Here is a 14,413-nt window from a genome sequence, read left to right as displayed (position 1 = left end):
TTCCCTCTGCTGTCCAATCGCCCACACGCACGGGCCCGATGCCGAGCTCCGGTTGGGCAACACTCACGTTCATCAACGCCTCCGGGACCCTTCGGGCTCGTGGGGCCTCGCGCGCGGGAAGGAGAGGGGGTGGTCGCAGCCGGCACCGTCCCCGCCCTTGGCGGGTGTTGATTGGCTGTCCGGCGCCTCGGGGCGGGGTTTCGCGCCTCCCTCGCAGGGATTGGGTAGCGCCGCCGTCAGTAGGGGGCGGGCTGCGAGGGGCGCTTGGCGCGCCCGTTCGAGCGGTGGCGGCCGCGGGGCCGGGTCCCGGCGGTGCCCGGGGCTGCTCCCGGGGTTACGGGCAGCCGAGGGGCTGACCCCGCGGCGCGCAGCCGGCATCTTCGCGAGGGGCCCGTTCGGTGCCCGGGGTCGTGTCCGCCCCCCCCAGGCCGCAGCGGTGGCGGAGCAGCGCCGAGCCCCGCTGTGCCGGTGAGGAGCGAGCTGCGTTCCCTGCAGCGCTCCGGCCGCTCCGTGCCCGCGGCTGGCTCCCTCCCGGTCTCTCTCCGCTCCTGCACGCCGCGGGGCTGCGGCCACGGCGCTGCTGGGGGCTCCGCGGGGCCGAGGCTCCCTCACTGCCCCGGGGGTTTCCCGGGGCTGGCTGCCCTGCTCCCGCCCGCGTCCCGGTCCCGCGGCACTCGCTGTGTTCGCATTGTGCTTTGCACCGTGGCTCGTAAGGTGCCCTCCGCCGCAGCGTGCTGAGCCCGCTAGCGGAGCGCAGCGCGGGCAGCTCGCCTGTCGGTCCCGCGGGGCTTTTGTCCGCACCATCGCGGAGCCATCCGGCAGAGCCGTGCTCTCTGTGGGTGACCCGGTAGTTCTCCGGGGAGACCTCCTTGTGCTTGACTCTGTTTAATAATGAATGCAGGGCAGATATAAACACAGTTGGCCTTGTGGTATTGTCGGAGATAATGGCATCTTACGTAGCATAAATTGTTCTCAGTTTGTTTAAAGATTGTGTGAAAATCTAGCTTTGATTTTGAGTTGTACACGTGGCTGCTGTCACAGCAAAGACCTCAGCATGATAGTCTGATAACTGGAAGTCACAGGCACAACAGCCACTGTCCCACTTCTGAACTGAATAGGTTAGAGAGGGACAAGTAGCCCCTTAAATTTTTCCTAACTGAAATTAAAATCACACCAGCTTTTGCTCTATATAGCCTTACATTTCTTGTTTTCTATTTCTCATCAATTTTCCTTGTTTAACTTTGAAATTGCTTTTCATTTGCTTATACCAGCCCCTCAGGTATGCTTTCAAAAGTAGCCGAGAAGTCTTGATGTTATCCACTTGTATTTCAGAGGGTGAAATGAAGTACTTCTGGTGCTGGCACTGCTCAATTAACATTACCAATTAAATCCTGTAAATATTCTACTCTTAATGTAAAAACCACTGAAGGTGGGTTGACAGAAATCATTCACTTTCCTGTTGATATTTGTAACTAAAATAAGTCTATAAAGTGCTGCTGAATGCATCTGGAGTCTGTGCATGCCTTCCATTCAAGCAGAGCAAATGCAATCACCTGTGCTTTTACCCGTTCTGAAGTGTTGGTGCACTTGAAAAGAACTGGATGATTTGTAGACAGAGTCTGTCCCAAGCCTCAGAGTGTAAGGAAAGGGTGCGTGGTTTCTTTTTCCTCTTTCTGAAAATCAAAACTATCATGTGGAATTCAACCGCCTTTGATTCCTCAGTCAGTGCTGATGTGGGGATAAGTAGGATCACTGGTGAGGAAAAGAAAGCAGTGGATATGACCTTGTTGAGAGAATCCAGTTCTAGAAAGCCAGAATATTCCCTGTGTTTTTAACAGGTATTTCTTAGGGGAAAATATGTGGGTTACAGCAGAAAGAACAGTTTAGTGGAAGTGATAAGAAGTTTGACTTAATTTTTGGATCATTTTACTTGTGGGTATTAGGGTGAAATAGAGCTGGGGCAAATGAAAGGAACTACCTTATTAGAAACATAAAGGCTAGTGACTGTATCTTGGCCAGTGTTCCCATTTTTCCAGTAAGCTGTCTGCTGTACGGAGGTGTATAACCCTAATGGCTTGTTGTATGCCATTAAAAGGTATTGTACACTCATAAAAGAATGACATTTTGATCAATGCTGTTAAAAGAATTACTGTCTTGACACAGAAAAGCTTTCCTGCTGCAAGTTTAAAAATATGCCTTTAAAAGCTTTTTATTGAATACCTTTGCATCCCTCAGAAATGTGCCATTTTGGCAGAGGGCTGCTCTGAAGTATTCCATGTTGTAACTTAAATGCAAGACCTTCTGTTTACCATCAGAAGGGAGCAAGGCGAGGCAGGTGTATTCACTTAACTACTGTCATGGGGACGAAAGAAAAAGCACCTTGAGCTACTTGTATGCAGTCTAAAAATAAGAACTCTCCACTTTTAAAAAGTCAAAAATCATTTGAAAGCTATTTGGTTTTGTTTTGCCATTGATTCCTGTCTGTCCCTCCAGCTTTGTTTGAGTGTCCCTTTGGACTTTGAAGCTGTATATTGATGTCGGAGGGAGGCAGGTGGTAGATAGGAAAACCACAAATGTCTTCATTGGAGCTGGATCCCAGCTCGCAGGCAGGTTGGCTGTATTCAGAGGAACTTGATTTGGAGATGCCTAGATGGTTCTGTTGTGGTAAAACAAGAGCTTCTTAATAGCACTAAAGGGAGATTTATGCTACAGAAAGTATTGGAGCTAGTGTTTAATCACAACTAAAGTAATGCTGTACCTGGTTTGAAGATGGCTAAAACTACAGCTGGTCAGTTAGCGTGGTTCAGCTGTATCTGCTATTGACAACTACTGCCGGGTGGGAACTTGAGGAATCCCCTCTGTGCGTCTGACCTGTGTTCTGGGAATTTGTGGTGGATCTGGTTTAAATAGGAGTGTTGAAGTCATAGCTTGGGAATCTGGAGCCATGGATGCAATGCCTCAGCTTTATCATAGTCCTTATGTGTTCTTGTGAATTTCATATGCTCCTTCTGTCATTGTTTCAAATCCTCAGTTGTTGAGCTGGTGTGTGATATATTAAATACGTTATATATAAAGATGGATGGTTCAGCTGAAAGAGCATGGTACTGATATGGAGAGATACTAGGCAAGTCTTCTGAGGCTTTTTTTCTTTCTCTCTATATGTTTATGATCAAACCAAATAAATGCACGTTCTGGATGCAATTGGTATGTTTCATTCCTGATATGGGATTGTCAGCAGCTGGGTGGGATGTGAGTGTTATTTAGGCTTTGTAACAGGTGGAGAACAGCATAGCATTAAGTGGTATTTCTGTACATTGGACCAAAAAAGCTGTACAACTTTATGGTGGAAATTTTCTTCCTTTGAAGAAGGCAAAATGTTTAGTTGTACCATATGTAAGTAGCTCCGCTTAAGTACAACTTTTTAATAATTATTTCAGGAAAAGGCAATGTTAATACAGTGCGTTATCTGCAAAGGCAACGTACAAAGGGAAGAAGCAGAAGAGATTGCATATGTGTATGACGAGAGTCAAGATGCTCATCATAATGGCTTCCCAGTTGTCCTCCAGGTCCTTGAGTTTTGTCCAAGGTAATGTTCTGGTTGGGTGGGAGAAGCCCAAACCCTTACTTCTGTAGAGAAGTAAGAGAGCAGAGAGCCTGCTGGACTCATGTTGTTGATTATTCCCCATGCCAGCCTGCCAGGTCCTTTCTCATCTTCTCTGCAGCAAGGGGTCCTACCCGCTGCCAGCTGTTGTGTGCTGTTTTCTGACTAAGCCTCACTTGTGTAATTTTAGCTTTGGAGGATATTTGGAAGTAAAATTATCGCCATAGTCCTGTTTACCCACAGTATCTCAGTGAAGCTGCCTTTGAATGTTTTTCTACAATGACCTTTTAGAATACCTGCTTTCAGGATAGGCTACCAGCCAGTAAGTTTAGCTTAGACATGTTTTCTTACATTTAGCTATATTAAAAACTATGATCTTTGCTTGACTCTTCTTTACCAGGCAAACTAAATGGCTTTCAGTCATTGATCCTTGTTTTTATTACTCCATAATCTGTAAATTTGTTCGGCAATAGTCTTATACTTTTCCTTCGTGCATTGACAAAACTGCTGAATAATATAGGGTCAAGCTCTTGAAGGTGGGATAAAAAAACCGTTCTCTTTTTGTTTTCATATTTAATTGATACAAACTGGAAACACTTATTTAGTGTTTAGCCTCATCTGCAATTACATTCTGAGGGCTATCAGTCTCTAACCCACTTGATGTGTCATGTTGATTTTGAGTTTCTTAATCAAATGTCATTTTTCATCAAGTCAACCACCTTACAAAAATGTTATATCTGTGCTATTAATTAACAATAAACTTATAATTAAAAAATCAAGCTAGTCCAAGAATGTTTCTCATGAAAATTCATGTCATTACTATTATGACATGAATTACTCTCTCCAGTTCTTTCTTACGTAGAGCCTGCATTGGTCATTCTGTTACTCTGAAAACAGTGTCAGACAGACCAGATTATAGTTACTCAAATCACCAGATCTCCTTTAAGAAAAGTAACTGTTTCTCCCTGACCTCTCAAATTTATTGTGTTTTCCAAGACATGAAAAATGAGTATTAATGATCCAAACAGCTCTTCAGACAAGTTCTTTTTGTCTAATCATGGAAATTGAAACCTAGATCTCTAATTCTTTCCTATTTGACCCAGTTCAAGTTACTCAATTTGTAAATAATCTAGCAGAGTCATGTAACTTCCTGTGGGACTTAAGTTTGCATTTTTCCTTATCAGTATGAGGCTTCCTAGATTTCCCCAGTTTAACAGGACAAATAGACAGCATTAAGTTTTCCATTTTGATCTTGAAGGCCTTGTCATTGTTTTTGGCATCTGTGGCTAGTCAAAGGTAGGATAGAAGCTGAGGGCCTAAATTTCCATGAGTTATTTCAGATGGACTACGTTGCTTTGGTTTGTTAGATTAATATTTTGATGTTAATCTTTATGGCTAAAACTAAATCTATAGAAATTGATCATGCAAACAAAGTGTAATCAATCCATCTAGCATAGAGGCTAATTGTTTGATACCAATATCTAGATCATATAGTTCTCAGAATAATTTAATTGCTTTGAGAACTCAATGGGAGTCTATCTCTTGGCAATGCAGGTAGGTAGTCCACTTTTTAGTATGACTTAAGAAAACATCAGTGTTTGACAGATTCTATGTTTATAGTATACTTCCCTTGGAGATGCATATAAAACACAAGTAGTTTTGCTCATAGATCAAAATTTTATTTTCTTATTTTCTTAAGACAAGCCTGAGGAGAACAATAACTGAAGGTTGAGTGATATAGTAAGAGGAATAAAGGGTGTCACAGTGCAAAATGGTGTCCCTTTGTGGAAAGGTTTATGAAAAATAAATGTGGTAACTCAAATGGAAAATAAGATGGGTGATGGATACCTGTTGAATGTCTCTCGGGAATAAGCAGCTCAATAAAACTAGTAAGATGAGACTAGGATGGTGTGTGTTTTCTTATTTGCTATAGTCTTGAGAAACACCTTTATGTTGCAAGTTGTGATAAGGGCATATGCTAAAATCTGGAATGTTCTTCGTGTAGGGCTTTCCTTATGTTGTACTAAACTTATTGAGGAGGAGTAAATCAAGCAGTAGCTCTAAGTGAGGCTTGTTTTTAAGTCTAGAGCTTTGATTGCAGTATAGGTATATTTTCTTGTTATGGGCCTTGCCTGAGGAATAGTATGCAGGGGATGCCTTAGTGAATCACACAGTGGGGGAAAAAAAAGAGCTAGTTCGTTATGCTTTTCTTGTATTTTTAGAACTGCAGTTTGTGGGATGTTTTCTTTGTAGCTCTAGTGTTTGGGCTGTAGGGATTTCAAATCTTTCAGTGAGGGAAAAAAAAAAAAACCACACTTCGAATTCAGTTCAGAGTCTGATATTTGTTTTATTAGTGGAAATTTTTGTCTCCTGTGTCTTCCCCATTCTAGATAACCTTTTCTTGTCATCTAAGAAATTAATTTCTTTGTTGGAATCACTGCAAGTAAACTTGATAGCAGGAGTGCTGTTATTGAGGCAGCTTACAGAGTGATTTGCTAAGTACAGCCTCTTCATATAATGTGAAGCAGAAGTCGATTTATTGACCACTACTGGGATTTCAGGAATCTGTTGAACTACCTGTTTTTTTATCCTTCTCTCATAAAATTCACTATTGAATGCCTTTTTTTCTGGCATCCTCTTGGAAAGGATTCTCTTTGATATGCAGTTGTACAGTAACAGCAATCATTGCTTGCTACTCATTTCTGTACTATGGAGTTTGGCTTTTTAATAAAGTGTATACAAGGTCATTTAAGGTAGCTTTTGTGACATCAGACTCTTCAAAGGTTTTTCCTAAAATACTTTCCCACGCAGAGGAAACTGATGCTTATCTAAGCTGCAAAAATACTGTCTCTTTGGCCATGCTGTCAGTCCTTTTCAGAGAACATATTTAAATGAGAGAAAAACACTGTGGAAAAGTCAACTTCATTATGAGCACAATATTGCTTATGTTGCAATACATGTCCCCTGTAAAATATAATCTGCCACTTTTCTGGAATCCTGAGAAAATATTTTCTTATGTAATTTGATTAGATTTTGCTGTTTGCTGTGTATGCATCATGATTTATTACAACTTTCTGTAAACTTTCTTCTCTAAAGTAAGGTGTATATTAGGAATGAAAATTATTTGAGTTCTTTCTGGTAATCTGTAAAAACATAGTTTTCAAAATTGAATACAAGTGAACTGTATGAAGTGGATTATTGATTCACAGGGATGAGTAGAGAATGCTTTCTGTTAAGCGTTTCTTGTTGCTTTAGATTTTATACTAATATCTAGAGGCTTTGGGTGGGGTGTTTGTTTGATTAACAGACTCTAATGGAGAGATTGTCATCTGATCTCTAGTTCGAATGCTGGATTTCTGGCAACTCTTCCTAGCCACTATTGCATACAGGATACTAGATTTTATGTACTCAGGGATGGCTGTTGGAATATTTATAGGTATGGTCTATGGTAGTAATGACCTGGACATCAGGCATACTTACCTTCTGAAAGAGATGTACAACTCGCTGTGTGATGTCTGACCACAGGCATAATACTGCCTGGAACTGAGGAGTCTGTTATGAAAATGTCTGGAGTGCTACTGTAAGCACTAAAAGAGAAATGGAAAACTCAGAAAAGTATTAGAAAGGGTTACGTTATTGTAACCAACTAAAAGGGGAATATGTGTTTGCGTTCTGATACTGCACCCACAACTGTAGTATCTGGTAGCCAAATGCTTAAGTGGGCCAAGCTGATCCAGGTATGTATTATGTTTAAGAGATGTTTGGGAGATCTTACTCTTGTGATTATTTATGCAGCAATTTAATTCATGAAAGTGACAAAACTAGTGTTTTCTAGGCTCCCTTGTTATTTCTGCCTTATTTTTTTTTTATGTATTTCAGAGAAATTTCTTAATAGTTCTGATTAATTTCACTACTGGATTGTGAGAAATTCTTAGATGATTTGACCTGTCTTTTTATTTTTTATGTCCTTTTTCTGTCAGTTGCAGATATTAGCAAGACCCTAAGAGGTGCAGAAAACTTGCTATTCAGGAATATGTTTCTGCCAGGTTGTATGGTATGATTATTATCCCCAATGCCATCTTATTTTTATTTCCAAAATATTTCCCCTCTATTTTCCCCTCTTTAATCTAGATGGGAGCTCCGATCTCTAAAAGTAAATTGCTGGGACAGCAATCTGCCTTTTGAAATTCAGCTTCATGTTCAGTACTGAACTTTCCATCTGTGTGCTTAGCTGTTCCAGTCAGAGCCCCAAACTCTGTGTTTTTCACTAATGCTTTGTCAGAGAGCTGTCCTCTTCACAGAGATTGAAATGAGTAATAGTCTTTCGACACTATTGGCAAGTGGCTTTCACGGTCCATGGCGGATCTAATGAACTACAGCTGCAGGGTTGGAAAATCCTCCTTTTGATCGTCTGAAAGGAGACTTCTGAAGTCTCTACTTGGAATCACTGACTTTCTCAGGATTTTCTTTCTCTTGAGAAGAAGGTGGGGAAAGCATTTTTGGAGATTCCTTCACAATCTAACTTTCAAAAATCTCAGTTTTATATCAGGGTGGTTTTCTGCAGGAAAAATTGTGAAGTTGACACAAATTATAGACATGCTTGAAAATGGAAATACAGTGAAACAAGCTCATTTACGGAGAGCATGTGTATAAGCAAACTTCCACGCTCTCAACATAGATCCCCTGCAAGATGAGGTTTAATGTTCCTTTTTGCATGACACAGGTGCATTTTTGGTAGTTGGTACATGCACAAACAGAAAAGGCATTATTGTCAGACAGGATTGCAGTCCACGTGGCTGTATCTTCAAAGGCCTGGGAACAAAACTGGGCCACATTTTCAAAGAAGCTTGGCAATCAACTTGCCTCCAGCATGCCAAGTTTGAAAATTTGGCTGTTCTCTAGGTGTCTTCATGAGAGCTGGGTTGTAGTGTTTTTTTGTTCTGGGGTTGGGTGGCTGTTGTTTTGTGGTGGTGATGGTTTTATTGTTGAGCAACTGGCCATATTTTCATTGATATACATATATTTCCTATTCTGTTGGAAAGAGCGCTGGAAACAATTTTGCTTACCAACCATAAAATTTTGAGGTGAATTGATATTTGTTTCCTCCCCCTTGTACATCTTTATTTATATTTTTATTTATTCAGCCTGCCAGCTGAAAAACTTCTCTTCTGAAGTTGGGAAGACAAATAACTTGCCTGTGGCTTGTAGTACAGTTTTAGTTGTATGTGTTACACTCCAGGTTTATTTTCAGAATATAGCTTCATTTAATTGAAAATAGACTGTCATGGAGTTTTGCAAACACTTAGATACTGATCCTTGTAGTAAAGAACAGTCTTACTATGCTTTTTCTCCTGGTTTTGCCTGTTTTTCAGTTTCATATCCACTTTCCATTTTGTTGCTATTCATACCACTATTGTTCACTTCGTCTCCTTCAGGGACACCAACCAGCCTAAACTGTTGTCCTTCTGCTTTAGAACTGAAGTTTTAAGAGCATGCGATCAAACATTTGAGAATATTCCTAGAGACTGAATCTCTTCCAGTAAGTGGCAATGTTGCAAACTGACATGGTAAAAAGTAAATGGGCATGTTGCTAAGAAGTCTAGGTACTTGGAAAGGGAATTTGGATGTGAAATGCTAACACAATTAAGTCACTAGAAAGGATGAGTCCCACTTTTAGAGTGGTGCAGAAAATGGTCCATCTTGCTCTTGATATTCTTGTTTGTAGTGTTTTTAACATATGCATGTATTAAATATGAAATAACACCTCTTTTTAGGTAACATAATGAAACCGTATTAAATGGCTCAATGTTTGTGCCTTCCTGATTGGGCAAGGAAAAACTGTAGTCTGAATGCATTTGCAGTTTGGAAGGAGAAGTTATCATCCAACTGATGGCTATTGAAAGATGCCAAGTATAGGTCAGAAAAAGATATCAGATGCAGCTCTCAGATACTGTTTTGTTTTTAATTTCCAAAGGTTTCAAGCATTGTGTAGCTAACAATTTAAGAAGTCTGAATTATTTTTTATACTTGTGTTAAAACTTTAACACTGAAGTGAGACTTTTGACTTGGAAATATAAGTGCCCTAGGGCTGCTTAAGGCCATGGTCTATGATAAAAGTCATTTTAAGTGCCTGTGAAGAATTCTGATGCTACAATAACTGGGAAATACTAGCATGTGCAGTCTAAATGCAGATGGTATGTGAGTCTTAAAGGCATATTTTCTCAATTTGTAGTGTCATGCATCATTTGTTATTGGAGTTTACTTGCTCATTGACTACCTGCTTCCATTTTCCTCATAGTGGCAGGTGCATGAGAGGCAGACTTGTTATACAATCTTAAAATCCTTTTGGTGGAAAGTTCCTTTGGAGGATGTGTCTGCTCGGAGCAAGGCTTCCGAGGTTACATCAGACATCTCGGGGCATCCTTGTGGCTTTTCAGTATCTCCACAGCTGAAGGCTGCACAGCCTACCTCTGCAACTTGTTCCACTGTGACCACGCTCAGTATGGTAAAACTTTTCTTTGTATATACATCATATTTCCTGGACAATAGCTTTTGTTTCTTCTAGTCCTTTCTCTAAGCTGCTTGAAGGAAGAGTCTGGCTCACTCTTCTCTGTAACTGCCCTCTAGGTAGTCAAAGACAGAAATAGCTTGACAGCTATCCTCTTCTTTGTGCTGGACAGCCCTGCTTGCCTCAGCCTCCCCTTACACATTGCCTTTACAGCAATGAGCATGGGCAGTGGCAACCTGAGGCAGGAGATGGCAAGGGAACTGCTTTGTTCTCATCAGGATTCCTTCTCCATCACAGGACAAGGCATCTGTACCCAAGGCAGCTGGGCTGGCGAATTGTTGGAGGATGTCCACTGGAAGTGCTTGGGTGCCGCCTTGCAGGCAGGGTCTCTTGCATATTCTGCTGCTTATCTGGGAGTAGAAACACAGAATTTTGTAGTTTCGTTCTTAAAAAGAGAACCTCAGTGGAACTTGTCAGCAGAAATGTGTATCAGTTCAGCCTTAAAGCACAGATCAGCAGGAGTCCTAGCATTGAAATGGCAAGGCTGATGTGAATGTGATTGACTTCTGGTATGTTTTTGTGATAAGGGTGTCTGTGCCACGCTTTCACTGTTTTCTGGATTAAATTTGTAATGCTTATGAATCTCAGGATATGGTCTCACCTTTCTGATTCCCCCGCTGCAGAAAGATGTTTGTTTCTTGTCTTCCTTTCCCTTTCCTTTCAGTCATCTCTTGTCTGCCAAGCAGTTATCCAAGAGGAAACTGATCCCAAAGATCATGAGTGCGCAAGAGACTGTGCAGTGCAGCTTTGTGGTTCAGACACCACAATGCAGCTTCTCTACTCTGTCTTTAATTAAACTTGGGTTTTTCTGTTGTTGTAGCTGGAAGCAGTGTGCTGACACAACTCACTCTTGTATAGAACAGATTAAAATGTCAATGTTTTAATGTTCTCGTCTGTGGGAAAAAGAAAATAGTTGGGTGTTTTATTTATAACTTAAAAAGAGACTGTACTATGGAAAAGGTTTACTTGTGCGAGATGGAAAATCATTTCAACAATTAAAGATACAGAGTCCCATTTAATATTAAGAGCCTGTAAAGGACTGAAAAGTTTGAAAGGGTGAAATCTCTTCAGGGAATAGGCTATACTGGGGCATACCAATTTAAAACAAAATTATAAACTTAGTATATTTTTAATCATTCACTCTGTTCTGTTTTCTTTGCATTTGTGGCACAGGGTATATGCATGGGCCTCATGAGCTAATGTACCAAACAGGTGAATGTGCTTGAGGGGTAGAAAAGAATGAAGATACACCCAAAAAGAATGACCGAAAGTCAGTACTGTCTTTGATGCTATGACTAGTTTCTGGAGAAGGAAGCCATATCTATTTCCTAGAGAAGAAATGTTCATGTAAGAATTAAATTACAATTCCATGTATGTTTTCTGCAGATTTGCTTCCTTGGCAGTTTGAAAAGTGACAATGAAACTGATCCAGAGGTGTGGATTATAACCCCATTGTGCAGGACATGCCGAAGCTGGTTCTGAGATAGTGGTGACATTACGATGCAGTGCGGAACTACAAGCTCAAGCCCTTGGAGCACTGCGGCTCTGTCAGCTCGACTGCAACCCAGGCTGTCAGCCGATGGATGCATTGGGAGCCTTGTCTGCTCGACTGCTGCAAGGAATTAGTTTTGTGGGCTGGTGAGGAGCTTGGTTTTCTGGTTTTAGTTGAGCACATTTTGGTATTTTAAAACATTATCTCTGACAGAGAACTGAAGTCAAACACAAAAAGCACCAGAGATTTTTTCCCTGTCTCAATTATCAGTTTATCCTTTTTACCTATAGAAGGGATGGATTTATTGTAGGGTAACCAGGTAAATATAGAAGGTTGTCTGCTGGACTGGGGTTAAGCTGACAGCTGTAATTGCCTACTTTGGAAAAATGCTGCTTTTCTTCAGAAAGTGCCTCCCAGACCTTATTTAGAGATTTGCTTAATTTGGGCTGTCCTATGGGTTAACATCTGTGGAATCTGTATTTCTCTGGCAGTTGTGTCTCCCTTGGATGTAAATTACAGATGCTAACCAATGCCCTTTCCTTTTTTTCTTTAAGAGGAAAAAAAAAAAAAATTAAAATAAGCAAATAAAGAGCTCCCACTGAAGAGTTATGCTAAAAGAGGAGTGCTGTGTGTGCCTCCCCCCTTCCCCACCTCTCATTTAATTTTTTGCAACCATCTCCTACAGCCTTGCTGCTGTGGGATCAATTTGTTGGCAAGGGTTATTCAAACACTAGCAGAATGCATGTTCTTACTGTTCTTGTTGGACTTGGGTGTTGAAGCCAACAATAACAGCTCTCGTGTGGGAACTAGTGCTGGGTATTTGAGTCAAACTGTTCTTGGTGGTCTGTACTTTACTACAGTGAAAAAATGTGAGGGGTTTCTTTTCCCATAGTGTTCATTTGTGTTCCTGTTGTTCATTGTTTATATAATCACAGTGCCTGTGGACAGTCAAAACAAACACTTGGTTTTTGTGCTTTCAGCCATTGCTTTGTGTGCTCTTTTTGTAGGTTTGGGGGGTTTGGTGGGATTTCTCCTTCTTCCATTTGTCATAGGTACTGTTTTTTTCTGAGGCAAAACCTGACTGTGGGGACACCTGCTAGGACAAGAAGAGTGCCCTGTCCTAGGACAAGGGGGAGCTGTGGGTATTTTGGGCTCAGCTGTGCTGAGGCTGGTAGTATCGAGGAGATGCTGCAATCTGAGCGTGGTCCTCACCTCAGTAAAATCATACTCTGCTTTTCCAGGAAAATGTTGGGCTATTGAACCATTTAGTGCTGTGCTTTGTAATACCAGTCCAAATATTCAGCAACCACCACAAATTCCTTGCTGGTTGTGCTTTGTTGCTTAAGTGAAAGTCCAGATCTCAGGGATACTTGTGGGACCTGAATGGCTTGAAGCTTTCAGTAATCCTTCCTGTTACCCTCAGGGTACTCTCTGGAAAAAAAAAATGCATCTTTGTACTGTCTTTGGGATATGATGCATCCCCAGATCAGATATGTCACTATTAAATAAAAAGTACAATAAGCCTAAAAGGATTGAGTTTGGTATTTTGAATCACTAGGGACCAATCCCACTGTGTATCTTGTTTGGGCTAATTTACTGAACTATTTAGTTTCTTCTCCTGCGTAACAACTGTTCTACTCCCAGAGTTATTGAAGTTAGTTTTGTCTCTGTGGCTGCCAGGAATAACTTTACTTTGCATGGATAATTAACTGGATTGAGTAACAGAAAAAAAAAATTATTTCCACACTGTGGTAATAATAAATCTGTTACTACTTTTGGCTCTCCATATTATTACCATAGTTGGGTATGTCTTAATGAGGAAGTGGCTTCCTTTTACTAAGTTCAAATACCAGCAAGGAGCCTGCCTCTTGAGCATGGGTGTGGGTTTGTGAGAGTAGAAGGGCAGACAGAGGGTTGTTGGGCCTTTTATTTTTTTTGGGGGGTGGGGAGGTGGCTTTGGTTTGGTTTTGTTTTTTTAAACTAAGCAGTAATTCATGTACACAGTTTTTATTATTTACTGCAAGCTGCAAATTTCCAGCCTTTGAGACAAGGTAAAAATTGGATTTCTGATCATGTCAGGATCAATGATTTTCTGAGATAGGAATCTATTAAGTGAATTTTTTCCTTAGTTTAGAATAAAATAAAAATAAAATATTGAAAATAGGCTTAATATTCAGCTGCTTAAGAATTCTAAAATTGACCCTTTCCTGTTTGGGATACTTGGAGCATTTCTGTTTGGATTATCCCACTCTGTTTTTTTCCAAAATGCACAAAAGATCTCCGTGATGGAAGGGGCCTGCCAAGCTTACCACAGGAGGAAAAAACAGAGGATCAGACATGAAGTTATGGTGCTCATGAGATACTCAGAACTTTTCCTTCTCGTGACAGTTTATCTGATTCTCTTGACCTTCAGAATCCTCCTCTTCCTCCTTTTCCCATCTATTTTCAACACCTATGCTTTGTCTCTTGGTCTGGAATCCCAAGGAGGTATGAAGTTGCTTTCTTTTCAGACATCTCATGCTGTTAACAACTGCTGAGAATACTCTTTTTTTGTTTTTATTTTTGTCTGTGGGGTGGGAGAGTAGCAGTTGAGCCTTTCTAAATAACTAGAGGAAGGCCATTTTTTGTCTTCTTGTGGTGTGAGGAGATAAATAGTTGGACCAGGTGCAGCTCATCTTTCCAGTGAAGCTGATGCAGCTTGTCGTATTAGAATCAGAGAATCATTAGGGTTGGAAAAGACCCCCAAGATCAT

At 41.0% G+C, this 14,413-nt stretch overlaps 1 protein-coding gene across 5 annotated transcripts in view; it reads left to right on the top strand.

The window, feature by feature from the left end:
* Positions 1-356: 356 nt before the first annotated feature.
* The window catches only part of LOC311443089 (uncharacterized protein), a 113,289-nt gene continuing 99,232 nt past the window's right edge, over positions 357-14,413 (top strand). For 3 of the 5 annotated variants that reach the window (XR_014697074.1, XR_014697075.1, XR_014697076.1), the window contains exons 1-4: positions 429-468; positions 9,037-9,140; positions 9,900-10,106; positions 11,556-11,807. The gene's annotated coding sequence lies outside the window, so the exon portion shown is untranslated. Of the gene's footprint in view, positions 469-3,437; positions 3,587-9,036; positions 9,141-9,899; positions 10,107-11,555; positions 11,808-14,413 lie in introns of all 5 variants that reach the window. The other 2 variants (XM_084532972.1, XR_014697066.1) reach the window with 2 other exon arrangements.

The sequence above is a fragment of the Aythya ferina genome (assembly GCF_964211825.1).
Source record: "Aythya ferina genome assembly, chromosome: 12".
Taxonomy (NCBI): domain Eukaryota; kingdom Metazoa; phylum Chordata; class Aves; order Anseriformes; family Anatidae; genus Aythya; species Aythya ferina.
This window is presented reverse-complemented; position numbering and strand designations above follow the sequence as displayed.